Raw genomic sequence first — 16421 nt, forward strand, 5'->3', positions numbered from 1 at the left:
ATGTTGAAAGGACGAATTAAGCTATGTAAGGCCTTATTAATGACCAAATCTTAAAATCAGCCTGATAAGGAATCCTGCAGCCAATAAGGAATAGAGGGATAATGCGCTACTCCTTTTAACTGACTGAGCAATAATATTCTACAATGGAAGAAATACAATACCAATGTTAAATTCTGCAAAGGGGATGAAGTTTTACCTTGTACTAAAGCAGCAGACAGCACTCTGAGTTAAGCATTCCCTTTCTTCATCTGTTACATAGCCAAGGCAGACTATTACAAAATTGATCTAAGCTGATTCAGTAAAATGATTATTTTAGGACTCTCTCCTTTTTTTGCTGCTCTTGATAAATTACTGTGTGCTTTAAATCATACAAATCATATATGTATTGACCGAAATAAAGAAGAAGAATTATCCAAAAGCATATTACAGAACAAAAACTTGACACTGAAATGCATCCAGTCCTTTACAATCAGATTTTAGTCTTTGTCTGTCATTACTGTGGTGGAAACAGCAGTGGTGTAACTCCTCTTGGCCGCATAAAAGTTAAGGAATAGTCCTAGATTCAATTGCATCATGATAAACAGCTCAAAGTCTCCTGCTGTGATGATATAGAATATTTTTTTCCTGGTAGTGAATCTTTTCTAAAGGTAATGCAAGACATACCGTATCAGTGGATTAGAGCACTTGTGGGGCTTTCTTATTCTGAGCACAAACTTCAGCAAATTACCTGCAAGCAGAAGAGCTTCTTTACTGCAAGCCTGTTAAATGCGTGGAGTAACTCCTGTGCTTGAGAAAACTGGGGGTGGGGAGGAGGTGGCTCAGGGCTGACCAAAGTCTAAAAATCAATTCATGTCATCAGCTTTAGAAAGGTAATCAAGTGTTACATCTACATTCCCCTAACAAGTGCTAATCTGCAGAAGGTTTAACTACAGTTGATTTAATGAAGCTACTTTGAGAACTGGATGAAGTTTGGGGATTTTACTTAAGAAACAGGAGATGCAGGAGCAGACACTTGGGAGTTGGCAACTGAGGATGAGAAGCCCTTGTTAATTATGTCTTCCTAGAAGTCAATAATTAAAATCTCTGATTTTCCTAAAGGAATCCTTCATTCACTGTGCCTACAAACAGACTCCCTGACAACTGTCATATGACATTCAGGTTAAATATTTCAGTCTCTAGGACAATAATTCAATAGGTCTTTTATTTTTCCAGAGTCTATCAAATTAATTATTAGAGCTGCATGAAAAAGGATATTTACTGATTAATAACTCTGCTATAAACAGCTAGGATCTGTTATGGCTTTTAAAATAGATTTAACTCTCTCACAGAGTCAAAGAATGGTTCTCTTCTCATGAACTACCATTTTAGAAAGGGCTGAGGGAGCACATCAGCACAGTCAAGGAAAATTTAGTCTGGAGACTACATTGGCTTGTGGGGTTTGGTGATTCTGTGTAAAGCGAGGAAGCAAGGAAGCAGTGGTATCACACATATCCCTTGAATTTAGTGAGAACTGAGAAGAGTCTTCCACAGGTGTTGTAGAAATGTTTTCTACACTAAGTCCATTGTTCTTGTTAAATAGGTAACCATAGGGTGAGGAAAAAGGAATACAAGTGGTGGAATGATCCAACCACTGTAAGCAGACAGGTGGCAATGCTTCACACTGCTCACCAGGGCTCAGCAAATAGTTTAAAGACTTTGTTGTTGTTCTTATCTTAAAACATATCAGTTGCAGGAAGAAACAATAGGGAATTGTTGAATTATCAGTTTACTCAGCTTTCTCTTGAAGCTATCATGGGTTTTCACTGTAATATTGGAAACTACATCTCACCCCTCAGCTGATATCAAGGCACCAATATAATTTCAACATGAAGAATAAAACAAATAAAATAATAAAACAAATACTAAACTCCCCATGGATAGCAATAAGTAAATGTCTTTGCATTATTTCAAATTCCTTCATAGTATTAGTTTATGATATTCAAGGCTACTTTTAAAAAGCTGCTGGTAATAAAGACAACATCAAATCAAGTTCCTTTTGTCATAAAGTTTGCTCTAAGCTATATATAGTTTTCTTTTGATTATCTGAGGAGGAAATAAATATGCAATAAGAAAAAGAAAGAACAGCAAAAGCAAATACACCCATTTTCTTTTCCATTTCTCTTCTCATATGTCATTTATTTTCCCTTATGGAGGCCACCAAGGTTTTTAATATATTTGAATCTCATACTCACAGTCCTCCACAGGCATTAACCAGGGAGAATTCATCTGCTTCTGCTCTCATATTCAGTATGGTAATGCACATTTCTGGTGCTACAAAACACAGGTTTGATTTTAGCTAACTTTGCTTTCAGACACACTCCTGAAAACTAATTCATAAAGTGTGCACCCATCACCTCTAATTAAAGTCAAGATACCCTTCCAACTAAGTCTACATCCCACCTGGTGAAACTTTGGGGCACACTGCTTTAGATCCTTAGTATACTTTCCAATTCACAAGCTTTCCCCCCCCTTTCCTTTTTTTCTGTACCTCCATCTGGGAAATTGCTTATATTGTAAGGATTAATGTCTCTCAATAATATGAATAGTTAATTTCCCAACAGGATATTTAATATATTCACATCGGCACATCATAGTGGGAAATGTGTGGCTAATAACCACATGGGGTTAATACACACTAGCTTTGATGATCTCAAAGCCAGATATTCAGCTGGTGTTCATTGGAATGCATCTCCATTTCAGTCTGTGAAGCAAGGCCAATCTATAACAGTTGAGAATTTGGCCTTTCATCCTCTCTCTTTTACAAAGCTACAGCAGAAATAACCAGAATCAGTTCTTGGTAAACTTTTCATCTCGTTGATATTAAACTTGATCCCTCATAACCAGATCCTTCATGAATTCCAGAGACTTAATCTTTGCTAAATAGTTTTTCATGAGCAAATACTAATGACTTTGTGTCAGTGGAAAGGAAATTAAAAAAACATGTTTTTGCAAGGAAAAAGATGTGTTAGAAACACCAAATGAATGAATGAATCCCAGCTTTTACAAGGATTCCTAACCTTTGAGTTTTAACAATCAAGAAAGCTGTTTGCCTTCTGGAGTGAGAGAACTAACTCCTGCTATACCTGTGAGCTGTTAAGAGTAATAGCCAGAAAAGTGGTTTTTAAATTAAAGGCATACTTTGCAAAGAATGACCTCAGCTTACTTCTGAAATACTCAGATTTTTTTTTGCCCCCTAGCATAAAGAAACCAATGCATATGAAGCAGGGCGAAGATTAGTCTTGACTCTGAGGCCCTAGTTAATTAGAATAGACTAGACTAGACTAGAATAGAATAGAATTAACCATGTTGGAAAAGACCTTTGAGATCATCAAATCCAACTTATCATCCAACACCATCTAATCAACTAAACCATGGCACCAATCGCCCCATCCAGTCTCTTCCTAAACACCTCCAGTGATGGTGACTCCAATGGCCAATCACTCTTTCGATGAAGAGATTTTTCCTGACATCCAACCTAAACTTCCCCTGGTGCAGCTTGAGACTGTGTTCTCTTGTTCTGGTGCTGGTTGCCTGGGAGAAGAGACCAACCCCCACCCGGCTACAACCTCCATTCAGGTAGCTCCCCAGCTTTGTTGCCCTTCTGTGAAGGCTTTCCAGCAAGTCAACATCTTTCCTAAATTGAGGAGGCCCAGAAAAGTAGTTTCCCTGACCGGGAATCGAACCCGGGCTGCGGCGGTGAGAGCGCCGAATCCTAACCACTAGACCACCAGGGATGTGTGAGAATCTGCAGGACATCAAGAATGCTACTGGAGGCAGCTATTGTGCGCCCCAGTGCATCAGAGAATCCAAATATTTGTTGTCAGGAAAACTGGAAACTGTGGCATACAGAAACGGAAAAGACTAAGTGTGATATTGTGGCTATTTTGTCAAAGACTTTGCAGTTTGGAAGTGGATCTCCTAGTTGCTCTGGAAAATCCCTGTGGGAAATGGTGAAAGAGATAAAGAGTGGACTGTTTACTGCTCATCCACACAAGGGCACTGCATAAGTACAGGTGATGAAAATGAGAAACAAAATAATTGTGCCAAAAAGCTCAGGAATGACAAACTGGAAATACACCCTCAGACCAGAATCTCAGGTCACCTTGAAAGGATGTTGAGAGAAGGCTGACTACACCCTTGGTCTGATTTCCCACAAGGAAAACTTAGCATCTCATCAGTTCTGTCTTAACCTGAACTTGTGGAAACCACTTCAATTCAGCCAAGCTGTGAGTTAGTTAGTTTGCTATTAGGTTTCAAGCTTGAAAGTAAAATATTTGCTTTTAATGTGTTGCTGCTGTAGGCAAGCTACAAACATAATGAGGGAGCTACAAGCATAATGAGGGAAAGTGAAGAAAGATCAAGATTTTTGAGAGAGATTCACTTCAGATTAAATGGTTTCAGAAATCCAAGCACATGATCTGTGAACAAGCATAAAAACTATATCATGTTTGCAGCCACATTATAGAGAGCTGGGTAATGCACACCAAATTGCAGTCCTCAGCCCAGAAAATGTCTTCATCTCTGAAGCGCTTGCTCTGACTGTTTTCAAAGACTTACTCAGGAACAAGAGTATGTCATTTACTCCTGTTGATAAATTGACTCATCAGGTACAAAACTGCCCTATGGCTGTGTTTAGTCATCATTACTAAAGGTACAGGGACGGCAGGTGTCACGCATTTCAAACAAGTACATTCAAGTAATAACAAAGTGAACTAGCACCGAACACTGCTACTGACATGCTATAGAACAAAACCCCAATGATTCAAAAGATAAAAGAAGTCAGAGAAGATAGGTAGGTGGGTGGATGGATATACTGCACCAATAATTGCATCCTGCTGAGTTAGAATGATGGGATCATCCAATAGAAGATGTAAACAGAAACTCAGTTTCAAAACCTTGGAGACCTTACATTTAGGTCCTTTGTAGTATAAGAATGTCTAATATTTAACTGGTTAAAAGATAAGGCTTCTTTCTTGAAGTTTTAACTCTTGGGGTGAATGTAATCCTCCTCAGTGCTTCCACTTGGAGAAAGAATGGGGGAATGAAGTACCAGATATTATCCCAAAGATAAAGACATCTAGAAGAGTAGGGACATAAAAGCATTTACAATTTATGTGTGATCAATTCCTTCAGGCATTATTTAGCTTGTGATTATCTGTTTAGTGTGCTAATGTAGGCAGTTATTCTGTTTATCTGCATGGCTATCTATGCCAGCATGATTGTCTAACATCCAGGAATGGCACTAGCCACATAGAGGTCCTGTTTTGAGCAGGATTGCTTTACTAAAGGCTATTACCTTGTGGGAGGGGGAAGTGTATTTGCTTTTATAAAGTGTTCAAACTAGTGATGAAACACATTTAAAATAAAATTACCAAGGTATAGGAAAAGTTGCAAGATTAAAAGTGTCTTTTGTTAAGCACTGAAAGCAGAGTAAAGCGTGTAAAGATGGGCGACGCTTATCCAGATCAGCTTCAAGGGATCTCAATAAAGCTCGGGCTGCTGCAGATGATTAAGTTAAAATCACGCCAACATACTAATGGTTCTGCATATTAGCAGTGTTAACTGCTCACAAGATTGAGGAGGGATTATTACCTGACATTTTCATGTCCTTCCTGAACTCCAGAGTGTGACAGTTTGAATTAAAACAAAGTTATCTCTGTCAGGAAAGGATGAAATAGAAGCAGCAAATGCTTAATCAAGCCAGAACTTGGGATGCTGAATCGGGGCTGAAGGTGATTACAGTCACCGGTGATGGAATGTTATCCACCTACGTGTTATATTGGTGAAAAATAATAAGTTATTAGTTTGAAATTTGGGAAGTGATTCATCCAAGAATCTTACATTATGATGACAGAGGAAATTTACTATATTAGGATTAGAAAAAGGTTAACTTTCTCTGCTTGGACTCCGAAAAGCACCACAAGAAGTTTAGCTAAGCCATGGGAAGAGGGGACATTAAAAAGCAGTCTGTGATATTTACTCTCAAGCTGAATCAGGACCGAAACATGGATGGCAAATTTTGGGCAAGTGCTTTCCAAATGCCTTGGCAAGAATCCTATCAGAGGAACTGGCTACTGTAAGCTTTCTACATCTCTTCATTACAAGCAATCACATGAAAGCAAGGAGTTCTGTCACGTTTCCTACATTTGATCAAAATAATCTCAGAAAAAAGGGCTATTGCTTATACCTAAGCTAAATAGTAGGCATCCTTCTGTTTCTGGACCCAGTTCTGAATATGTATGAAATCTATGGGGTTTACTGAAGTGCTGGATACTTCAATTAACCAAACTAATATGTGTAAGGTTGTGGGGTTTTCCCACCTCTGTTAATTTTTTTCCTATTAATCTGCAACATACCAAATACCTGAAGCATCCTTCCCATCTATTAAAATAAATAAATAAGCTAAAATAATATATATGGTGAGGTGATAAAAACAAACAAGTTCCTCTATTTCTGACTATCATCTAACGGCCACCGAGGCTGCCACAAACAGAACTTGTTTCATGTCTTTTTTTTACACGCTCAAATATGCCCATCAGGATTTTCTTACCTTCTGATTGTTGTCTTTCATCCTGTCAAAAAAATGCAACTCCTGCTGCTCACACAGAGCCCTGAGTGGTGTCTTCTGTAACAAAACTTCAGTCCGTGGTGTAGAGCTGTAAGAAGTGGATGACCTCTTCTGTGCAGCAGGACTGCTGCTGACCAGATGACTTATGGAAGAGACACAATGTTGACACAGACATACAATGCTGCTAAAAAGATTTTGTTTAGCAATTGTTTATTTACTCAGGAACTTGGTACCATATTAGCACTTTTGTTCAGGCTTGTGATTCACTGATTGTTTCCAGAAACCCTGACTGTTATCAGAGTAACAGTGTTAGAATGCTTAAAACCAAACATGCATTATAGAGACCCCTATTCAGTTAGGCTGTCTGCTGGATAACACTGCCATGCTGTGCAAACAGGGATTCAAACATCTCGGCCATGACTTTTTATTGGCTTGCCCACTCGTAAACACCTTCATCTAAACTTATCTATTGTGTCATCTTGTCGACTACATTCTGGCACAACAGTGTGGCTGCAATAAAATCCCTGTTCTCCCAGTGAACATTTGAGTCAGTCATTGAAAAGCTGTGTCTTTTAAATCACCCCATTTGTGTTTCCAGTGAGGTGTAGGTGTTCCTTGTGTTCTCACAGCATTTGATAATAAGCCACAAGACACAGATGAAGTAACCTAGTGAGTTAAAGAGGGAATCTAGTAGTATATTGCAAATACTGTTCCTCCCACTTGAAGGTGATTGTATGTGTCACTATGAGAAGAAATATTTCATTGATATTGCGCAGGCTGCAGGAAAACACTGCTATTACAAAAGCCTAGATCATAAACATGAAACAAGGAGAGGTAGAAGAGTTTAGTTCTCATCTCTTAGTGTAAAGGATACTTTAAAACAAGACTAGGAAACAAAGCAATACAGGTTTGATTAAAGCCTTTTGAAGTGAATTGAAAGATCCTCATGTCAAATAGTGTCAGATCTATTCCTTTGAGATTCTGTGCTGCTAGTTGTGTTTTGGTTGGGATTTTTTGGTTGGTTGGTTGGTTTTGGAGTTTGTTGTTTTTTTTCTGGAACACAGTACTACATTCATCTTTGTAGCTGCAAAGCATTTCTCTGTATTGTAACTTAAAGAACAGGAGGGTTCAAGCCACAGGGACACAATATTTCACCTTGCCTCAAAGGTGTCCGAGGGAAAAATGAAGGCAGAATGGTCAAGACAGGCAGTAGTAGCTGTCACTGAATCATTACTGTTTAGCAAAGTATGAAAACTCAAATTTATTTATGAATGTGAAGTTTTAGCATGGGAAAAAAAAATCCCAAACCAACCAGACTGAGCTTCTCTCAAGGGTGTGAATAAACCTATGGAACTATCACGTGGCCATTTATGTGTTTGTACAAATCAGATTTGTGTGGCACAAGATACTTTTTTTTTTCACTCTCCTGCTTGGGTGAACTGTATTTTCACAGCAAACAATAATTAAATAAGCAATATCAAACTAAAGAAAATTTATCCAGCATACTCTGTGACTACTTGTAGAGTTCAGTATTTTCCCTGCAGCAGCAGCCTGCCCCTTTCTGAGAGACAGGGAACTCAAGCTTTCTCAAAATAGGAAAGATTTCCACAGATTTTTTTTTTCCTCTGACATTATTGCTTCTGTTTGTAGGAGTAACTTAGCTAAGACCTCATATTTCATGCCATGTGTGCAAAACTCAAAGCTGTAATACTTACATTTCCCCCCTCAGTAAAGAAGGTAACACCCTTGGTTTATTTTCCTCCTAACATTTTTTTAATAGCTGCGTTCTCTTGAGGCTGGGAATCCTATCCTCAATCAGGCTTTTTGGTTATAAAACCTGCAAGTTAGAGCAAAATTGTCTTGTGCCAGCTGCATGCTCACTCAGGGTAAATACCTCAAAAGTGTCAGGCTGATAGCTTTTAAACACATTATGCTAATTATACTACTGAAAAAAGAAAAGCATCAGGAAAATCAAACAAATCATGAGCACTAAACTCATTGCCATCAATGAATGCATACAGGTCATTGAATAAATCATCAACAAACCAGAACAGAATGAGGATGCAACAGATGACAGGAAACAGCCACAGATGATCATCTGCTTTCCTTGAGCATTTCTGCTAAGAGTAAATACCATTAATTCCCCAAACATCTCCTTGATGGCAAACCCAGCTCCACCTGTACAATGAAATCTGAAGGCCTAGATTAAAAGACTACTAAATATCACCACTGTCACTTACAATTTAAGAGATGATTGAAAGTATCTCCAAAGGTGACTTTACACTGGTATATTGAATTGGATCAGGATGTGCCAGAAAAAAGCCACAGTAAGAGCCTTCTTTTGTGCCTGTAAAGCTACAAGCACATACTAAATTGATTTGCTTAATGTTAAATATAAGCCCACCTACAAGCTGCCTCCATGTAGCTAAACTGAATTAAGACAAATTAGTCTGAGTTGTGTCTAGTCACAGGCTTTGAGTACAAAGGCAATTGTGTATGAAGTGGAGCAACAGCCACACTAATGACAATCAGTGTCTTGATCTGCAGTTATTGGAATTTGGGGCTGGACCGTCCTTGTACTATTTTAACTGCTGAATGTCTCACATGAAGATTGGAAATGTCTGCAGGATATACTGCTTAGCTTCCTTAATAGCTCATTTAATAGCTTTTAATTTTTTTTATGATGCACTGCTAAAAATATACAGACAGTAAAAATAGTTGGCTGTTTTTTTGTTTGTTTTTAAAGGCAAGAACGAGCCTGTACAGTTCAGAATCCAAATGCTTCCCTGTCTTTAGTGACTGCCATAGTCCAATCTATAATTGCAAAGGCAATCAATACAGGATCTCTCAAGCAGTACTTCTGAAGGAAGATATGCCTTGCCAAAGCATCTGGGTCCAGTATATAGCTACAAAGAAATGCACAAGTTGCCAATAGAGATGAGATTTCTATTGGCATGCATTGCTTTATTAGATGCAAAGAGGTTTTCCATCTATAGGGCACAATGGGATGAGGTAAGGAGAGACTTCCAGACACTGGATTTCCTCACTACTGTGAGTTTAAAACAAATGGTGGGAACTATAACATAACTTTTAGGAAGAAAAGCTTTTATTTAGTATTATTTTTTTTCAAATAACATGGTTTGTCAGGTTGGTCATCAGTTGTGTTGGATTTGCCCAGAAGGCTGTCCCAAAAGAAGTGTGACCAGCAGGACAAAGGAGGTGACCCTGCCCCTCTACTCTGCTCTTGTGAGACCCCACCAGGAGCACTGCATCCAGTTGTGGTGCCCCTCCAGCATAAGAGGAACACGGAGCTGCTAGAGCAGGTCTACAGGAGGGCCACAAGGATTATCAGATGGCTGGAGAACCTCTCCTATGCAGCAGGCTGAGAGAGTTGGGGCTGTTCAGCCTGGAGAAAAGAAGGATGCGGGGAATACCTTGGAACAGCTGTTCAGTAACTGAAGTGGGCTACAAGAAAGCTGAGAAGGGACTTTTTACAAGGGTTTGTAGTGACAGGATGAGAGGGGATGAGTTGAAGCTTTAGGAGGGGAGATTTAGACTGGATATTAGGAAGCAATTCCCTACAGTGAGGGTGGTGAGGCACTGGAATAGGTTGCCCAGGGAGGTTGTGGATGCCACCTCCCTGGAGGTGTTCAAGGCCAGGTTGGATGAGGCCATGAGCAACCTAGGCTAGTGGAAGGCATCCCTGCCCATGGCGGGGGGGGGGGGGGGTGGAAACAGAGGATGTTTAAGGTCCCTTCCAACTTAAATCATTCTATGAATGTGCTATCTCCATAACACAGTAGTAGCATACATGATTAGAACTAAGCACTCAGTGCACACTTTTAAAAACTATTCGTTAATGACACACAGAGAGGCTTTCATTCCTTCCATTCCTAGGAAGAATTCTACAAATACTAATTACATTTCCAAAACATCAGATTTGTGAGCTAGATAAGGATCAGGAACAGCTTTACCAAAAAGCAAGAGGAGTTGGGTTTTTTTTCTTCTCCCACTTAGCACTAACAAGTATAGCACTTGCCAGTGTAACACAGCATGGGGCATGTAGGGTGGTATTCAGCTGGATCTGGAGGCTCAGGGACTTAAGCATGTTTTCTCCTTAAAATTCTCTCAGACAGAGATGTAGAGGGCACATCCTCATCCTACTGAAATACACAGGAATCTTGTTTTAAATTTCAGTGGGGCAAGATTTTGACTTTAATAGGGTGGAAGTCATCAGTCTTAACTTCAGTACTCCAAAAATCAGCTGCCACTCATCTAGGCTTTCTCTAAGGCTGGGGCAAGGCTCAGCACACAGTTTTGAACCCTTATTTAGGATAGGCAGGGGTTCTTTCTGTAGGTGGCTTGCCCTCCAGCTGACTCAGAAATATGTTTATATGAGTAACCTCTCCTAGATACTTAATTTTAGACAGCTGAAGTTAGATAATGTAAATCCCACCCTGAATGGAGTGCACATGATAAAGACACACATCCTAGAAAGCAGCATGGCTGGGATAGGAATTTATGAGTTCCTACTTCTCAGTCTTACATTCAGTAACACATGTTATGAGGCACTAAGATTTTATTCTAAAGATAATCCAGGTACCACGTTATTTTATTCCATTTTGTACAGAATTCTTACAAAATCACATTCAACCATCAAAATGGATTTTGGTTTTGGGTTTCTTTTTGTTTGGTCTTTTTTGTTTGGTTGTTTGGGTTTTTTTGTTGTTGTGGTTTGTGGATTTTTTTGGGGTGGTGGTAGTGTTATATATATATATTTTAAAAGCTCAGTGGAACAAAATAAGGCTGCATTTTCAGTGTAATTGTAGTTGCTGGGGTGTTGGTAGCAGTTTTAGAAACTCTGTCCTGCCCAGCCATCACTGATGTCCCTGTTTCAGTCCCTTGAGCCCAGCTGAGCTGAGGGCAGAGTCCCCATAGGGCAGGGCTGAGGGGCAGCATTCTGTAGGCAAGGGCTTGGAGAGAGCGAGACGGAGGGCAGAAGGAAACAAACTCCTTCAGCTCCTTGCTGCTGAAGCTTCTGTGTCCTAAAGCTACATGCAAGGGCCACTGGTATTTCCTCAGCCACCAGCTGCTTTTACCTCATAAAGGGGCTTGATTGCTTTGTTCCTTAGGCCTGGCCGATTACGTGGCACACCCATTATTTTTAACGGGGATTGTTATTTTCTTTGGAGCCAGGACATCCCTGTTGGCAGCCACTAAGACCTTTCAGTCTAACTGTATCCTGTATACGTGGGAGCTTTAAGCCTGCTCTGTATATGTACAGGTGAGCACAGACCCTTTGTTGGAACGTCTGCAGCCTCACCATTAAGCGCTCTCAGAATCTGTGTGCTGCTCCCAGCTGATCCAGGAAGGTGGTTATGAGCACACAGAAGTGCCAGCTTGGCTCCTTCATGTGGCTCCTTCAGTCTCAGGGGTGTTACTCAAGTGCTGAAATTCATTCATGCATGCTCCAGTTCTGTGGTATAATGAACACTCAAAAAGACTTGCAGAGGTCAGACTTCCCGGCAGGAGAGCTCACAAAGATCTCAGAGCCAAGATGTGCAGCACAGGAGAGTGCTTCCTTAGCATTTCAAACCTTTCTCACTCCCATATCAGGGCCAAATCAAAAGCATCTAGGGAGACAGAGGGACTGAATATACAGCCTAGTAGTTAGAGCATTTACTGCACTACAATTTAAATCAAGATGAGAGAGTGCTTGATGCAATCTCAGCTAGCCAGCAGTTCAGTGGCTCCAGCATTGTCCTAGCTGAGACCAGGGATTTGCACCACCATGCTCTTGTGGGTGCTGTTAGCACCTGGGTTATTGATTATACCGCAGGCTTTGTCCTCACTAAAAACTTTTCATTTTGACAGATTTTTCCTTCTTTAAGATGAAAACCTCTCTGTCAAAAAATTCCCAACCAGCTCTTTCACTAAGACAATCAGCAACTCGAATCAAAAGAACTGCGATAACCCCAAACCTAAGGACTGAATTGCCTTAATTATATATTACACTTGATAGAGCAATCAGAGTTGCTTTGATTTGGGTTATGAATAGATAAGATCTGTATGAAAGATTTAAAAAGTCACTCTGTGCCTTGGTTTTTGTGGTGTTTGCCATCCCCCCTCCTTTTTTCCCCTCAATTGACATTACCTTGACAAGTTCATGTAGTCTCATTCTCTCGCTGGCATGACTGAACTCTGTATTGCTCACTGTTTTATGACTGCAATGGTAAATGTCCCTCTCTTTACAGGAAGGAACAGAGAAAACAAACAAACCAACCAACCTGTCAGTAAAGAAATGCAAAAGGGGGGTTTGGAATACTGGATTTGGTTTAGGCTTTCTCAACAAACAAAAGTCTGAAGCTGAAGTTCTTGCTCTCCTTTTTATCCTACACAGAGAAATCTCTTAGAATACAAAATATTTACATTAGCTTTTACAATCAAGTTTAAATTCTCAGTTACCAAAAACATTCCTTTCTGTGAACACAGCTTCAGTCACATCCTATGATTTGACTAAAAAAGGATATGAGAATGCATCTGTTCAACTAGGAGAATGAGATTAAAGGTGGAGGATGGTAGATTCAAGGTATCATCATAGTATCAGTCAAGGTTGGAAGGGACCACAAGGATCATCTAGTTCCAACCCCCCTGCCATGGGCAGGGACACCCCACACTAGGTCAGGCTGGCCAGAGCCTCATCCAGCCTGGTCTTAAACACCTCCAGGGATGGGGCCTCAACCACCTCCCTGGACAACCCATTCCAGGTGACAACGTATCATGATTTTACACCAAACAGAAGAAGCATTAAGAATTATTTCTAGGTCACACTACTGGCCAGTAGCCTACAAAACATCTCTTTGTAAAACAAACCTGGGGTTAGTTACAGAAACATCAAAAAAAAACACCACCAACAAAAAACCAACAACAAAACCCCCACATTAAAAAGACAATATTGAAGCATCAAGAGAATGTCCATTGACAACAGGCAGTCCCTTGAAAATGTATTTCTGATGGTGAGCTGTGGTATTTAGAGGCCAGCTTTCAAAAACTGGTCTCTATTGTTGACTGCATCCAGTTTGCAGACAGAAGTTCAGCACATAACATTTGTCCTGGGCTGCACCCTTCCTCTCTCTTCATCCTTTTGTATGATTTTGGTGTCCATGTTTTCCATGCTCAGAATTTCTGAAGTTCAAGACTAATGTTTCTCATCTGGCACTGAGGTCTCGTTGAGGCATGGTAAGCTCAATGTATAAAATTACATCCATGTAATATTGCTTTTGACTGAGCAAACAAAAAAGGCAGAGCAAGATCATCAAAGATAAAGTTAGAAGACTTCAGGTTGATGATAACATGATTATTTTGTTTTTTATCAGTGTAAGCAACTAAAAACTGAGGACAATGCCAAAGTGTGTAGTGAATTCTCTGTCCTTTATCACCTTAAATACAAACTGCATGTCTTCCTCAAAGACTTTCTTGATTTCAGCCACAAGTTATTGAGCTTGGTGTAGGAAATATTGAGCACAATTCTACAGCTAGTGTTAAAAAGGAAGTTAGGTAATACACTAGATTATTACAGAGGTCTCGTCTGACCTCAGAATCTCTCCAGAATCTGTCTATATATTCAGGACTAATTTATTAAAAGCCTGGCTGGCTGTTGTGGGCAATGAGGTATTGCAATACTTCAAGGGTTCTGTGAAAGAGGACTGCTGCCAACATTGCTGACTGCAGTCAGCACTTTCTGAAGATCATAGGAAGTGAAAATACAAAATAAGCATCCTTCTGATTCATGCACATTTTCCCCAAAATGCTTGCTTCCAAGTATTTTTCATTATCCAGCAACTGTGCACACCTTAAAATGTGCAATAAAATATTAAAAATTAATATCTTCCACTGGGTTATGATACTGTCACACAAAATAGATGTCTAGGAAATATTACTTCTGCACGCCAAGTGGAGCTGCATCTTTGGCCGTGAAGATCTTGTCTATAAAAGTCTGCTTGCCTAGGAGCACAGCCTCATCTGAAAATGCTCAAAGAATCATCCAATTACAAAGCTATCAGTATTAAAAATTTAAATTTCCATTCAGTCCAAAGATATAAAAATGGCAACTAAAGTCTCCAGGGTCTGGTGCCAGGACACAGTTTGTCAAAGGGCTTTTAGACAGATCTGGGTCTCGTGTTAACACAATACAATCAGGCAGTCTGCTGCTTGCTGCTGTTTGGTTCCACAGTTAGAGCTGACTTCTGTGACTTTCCTACTTTGCTAATAGATGGGACAAGCAGAATTTCTCACCTTTGGATCCTCAGAATCTGTGTTATAAACCACATAATTTTTCATCCTCTTTGGTAAAGTGCTTGGACAGAGAACCAACTTAACCTCTCCATGAAAGGAGAGGAAAAGGGGAAAATGAAAAAAAAAACCAAGGAATCCCATAGATTTTCTTGAGTTCTTCTCTCTAAAAGTGCATACAAGCTGTTGATCAAATAGCTCACCACATCACCTACTACTTAGTCTAGAAAATGGAAACCTGGAATGACTATGGAGGGACTCTACACTGTAACCTTCTGAGAAGACCTTGAGAAAACTCCTCATAGAAATTTGTCTGATTTCTAACCCCGCAGGCAAATAGAACACAGACACATGTGGGGCTTAGCAGGGCATCTGTGACCTCTTTGATAGCACCATTATCCAGAAGGTGTGAAATCAGCTCTTCTGGTTTCCCTCTCCAAGCAACAACAAAAGGGGTATTGTGCTTGTGTTGAGCTGTGTGGGGTTTTTTTTGTCTCAGGTGAGAGGGAAGAAGGAAACATAAAGTATGGAAAAACATTTTAAACTAAGCTCTCCCCCATTCTCTACAAAATCTAGAGATAGCTTTAAGCAACAGAGGTTAGGTTTAGACTTTCCAACAGGCAAATATGCCCCTTTGGCCCTTGTATGATCTCCACTGAACTTTTTTCCAGCATTAATTCACAAAGTGTACTGCAATGAATTCTTGGGGGGGGGGGGGGGGCTGGGGGGTGGAGGAGGGGGGAAGGTAGGGAAGGAAAAGCTTTAATCACTGATGGGTGTGTGGGCCTGTGTTTAAAGAAAAGTAAGTGGGTCTTTCCATATGTTGAGTGGCATTCAAGATCCAAATGAGCATTTGTTTTTACCTTAGACATTCATCAAGAATGTGCTGGCAAATATCAAAGGCAGAAAAATTGCTGGGAAAACTGGGCAGGAATTTCTACTGTTCAATATGCTCTAACCATTCTTGCTGTAGCTCCTTTAATTAAAGGCTATTACTTTGGCATCAGGGTGCTCCAATTTCACCAGAAATCGTGACACTAAATATACCATATACGTTATAAGGGCACAATCTAAAACATGTTAGCTCGGTGGTTGCATCCTTAAATGCCTACAAGTTACAATGTGTCAGAAAATCTGGGTTAAAAGGGTTCCAGAACTGAAGGCTAGTCAAAGGGAAACAGTAAGAGCTTTATTTTAGTGCCTGCTCTGACAGGTCACTGGATTTTGATTATGCAGTCAGATATGGTATTCATTCCCTTGATAATGAAAGGTGGGTGGCTGGCTGGGAAGAAAAGGCACGCAAGGCAGCACTTGGTCATTGTCTGCACTATTTCTGGTAATCCTCCTTGCTGTCTCACTTGTGCTCAGGAAGGATTTGGGCCTGTGGCTTAAATGGAATTGGAATCTCTCAAGAGGAAAAAAATGATAAGGAAACAGTGTGTACTCACCAACATTTTTTAGGAGAAGATGTTTAACAAAAGGAGCCTGCATTCTGCATTAGAGTCCTGCATCACTGCCTGTA

At 40.1% G+C, this 16421-nt stretch overlaps 1 non-coding gene across 1 annotated transcript; it reads right to left on the minus strand.

The window, feature by feature from the left end:
* Positions 1-3701: 3701 nt before the first annotated feature.
* Positions 3702-3773, minus strand: TRNAE-CUC (transfer RNA glutamic acid (anticodon CUC)). The gene has a single exon. It is a non-coding gene; the product is annotated as a tRNA-Glu (tRNA).
* Positions 3774-16421: the final 12648 nt, after the last annotated feature.

This window comes from Melanerpes formicivorus, unplaced genomic scaffold (genome assembly GCF_026170545.1).
Source record: "Melanerpes formicivorus ecotype bairdi unplaced genomic scaffold, bMelFor1.0.p_v2 SCAF_13, whole genome shotgun sequence".
NCBI lineage: Eukaryota > Metazoa > Chordata > Aves > Piciformes > Picidae > Melanerpes > Melanerpes formicivorus.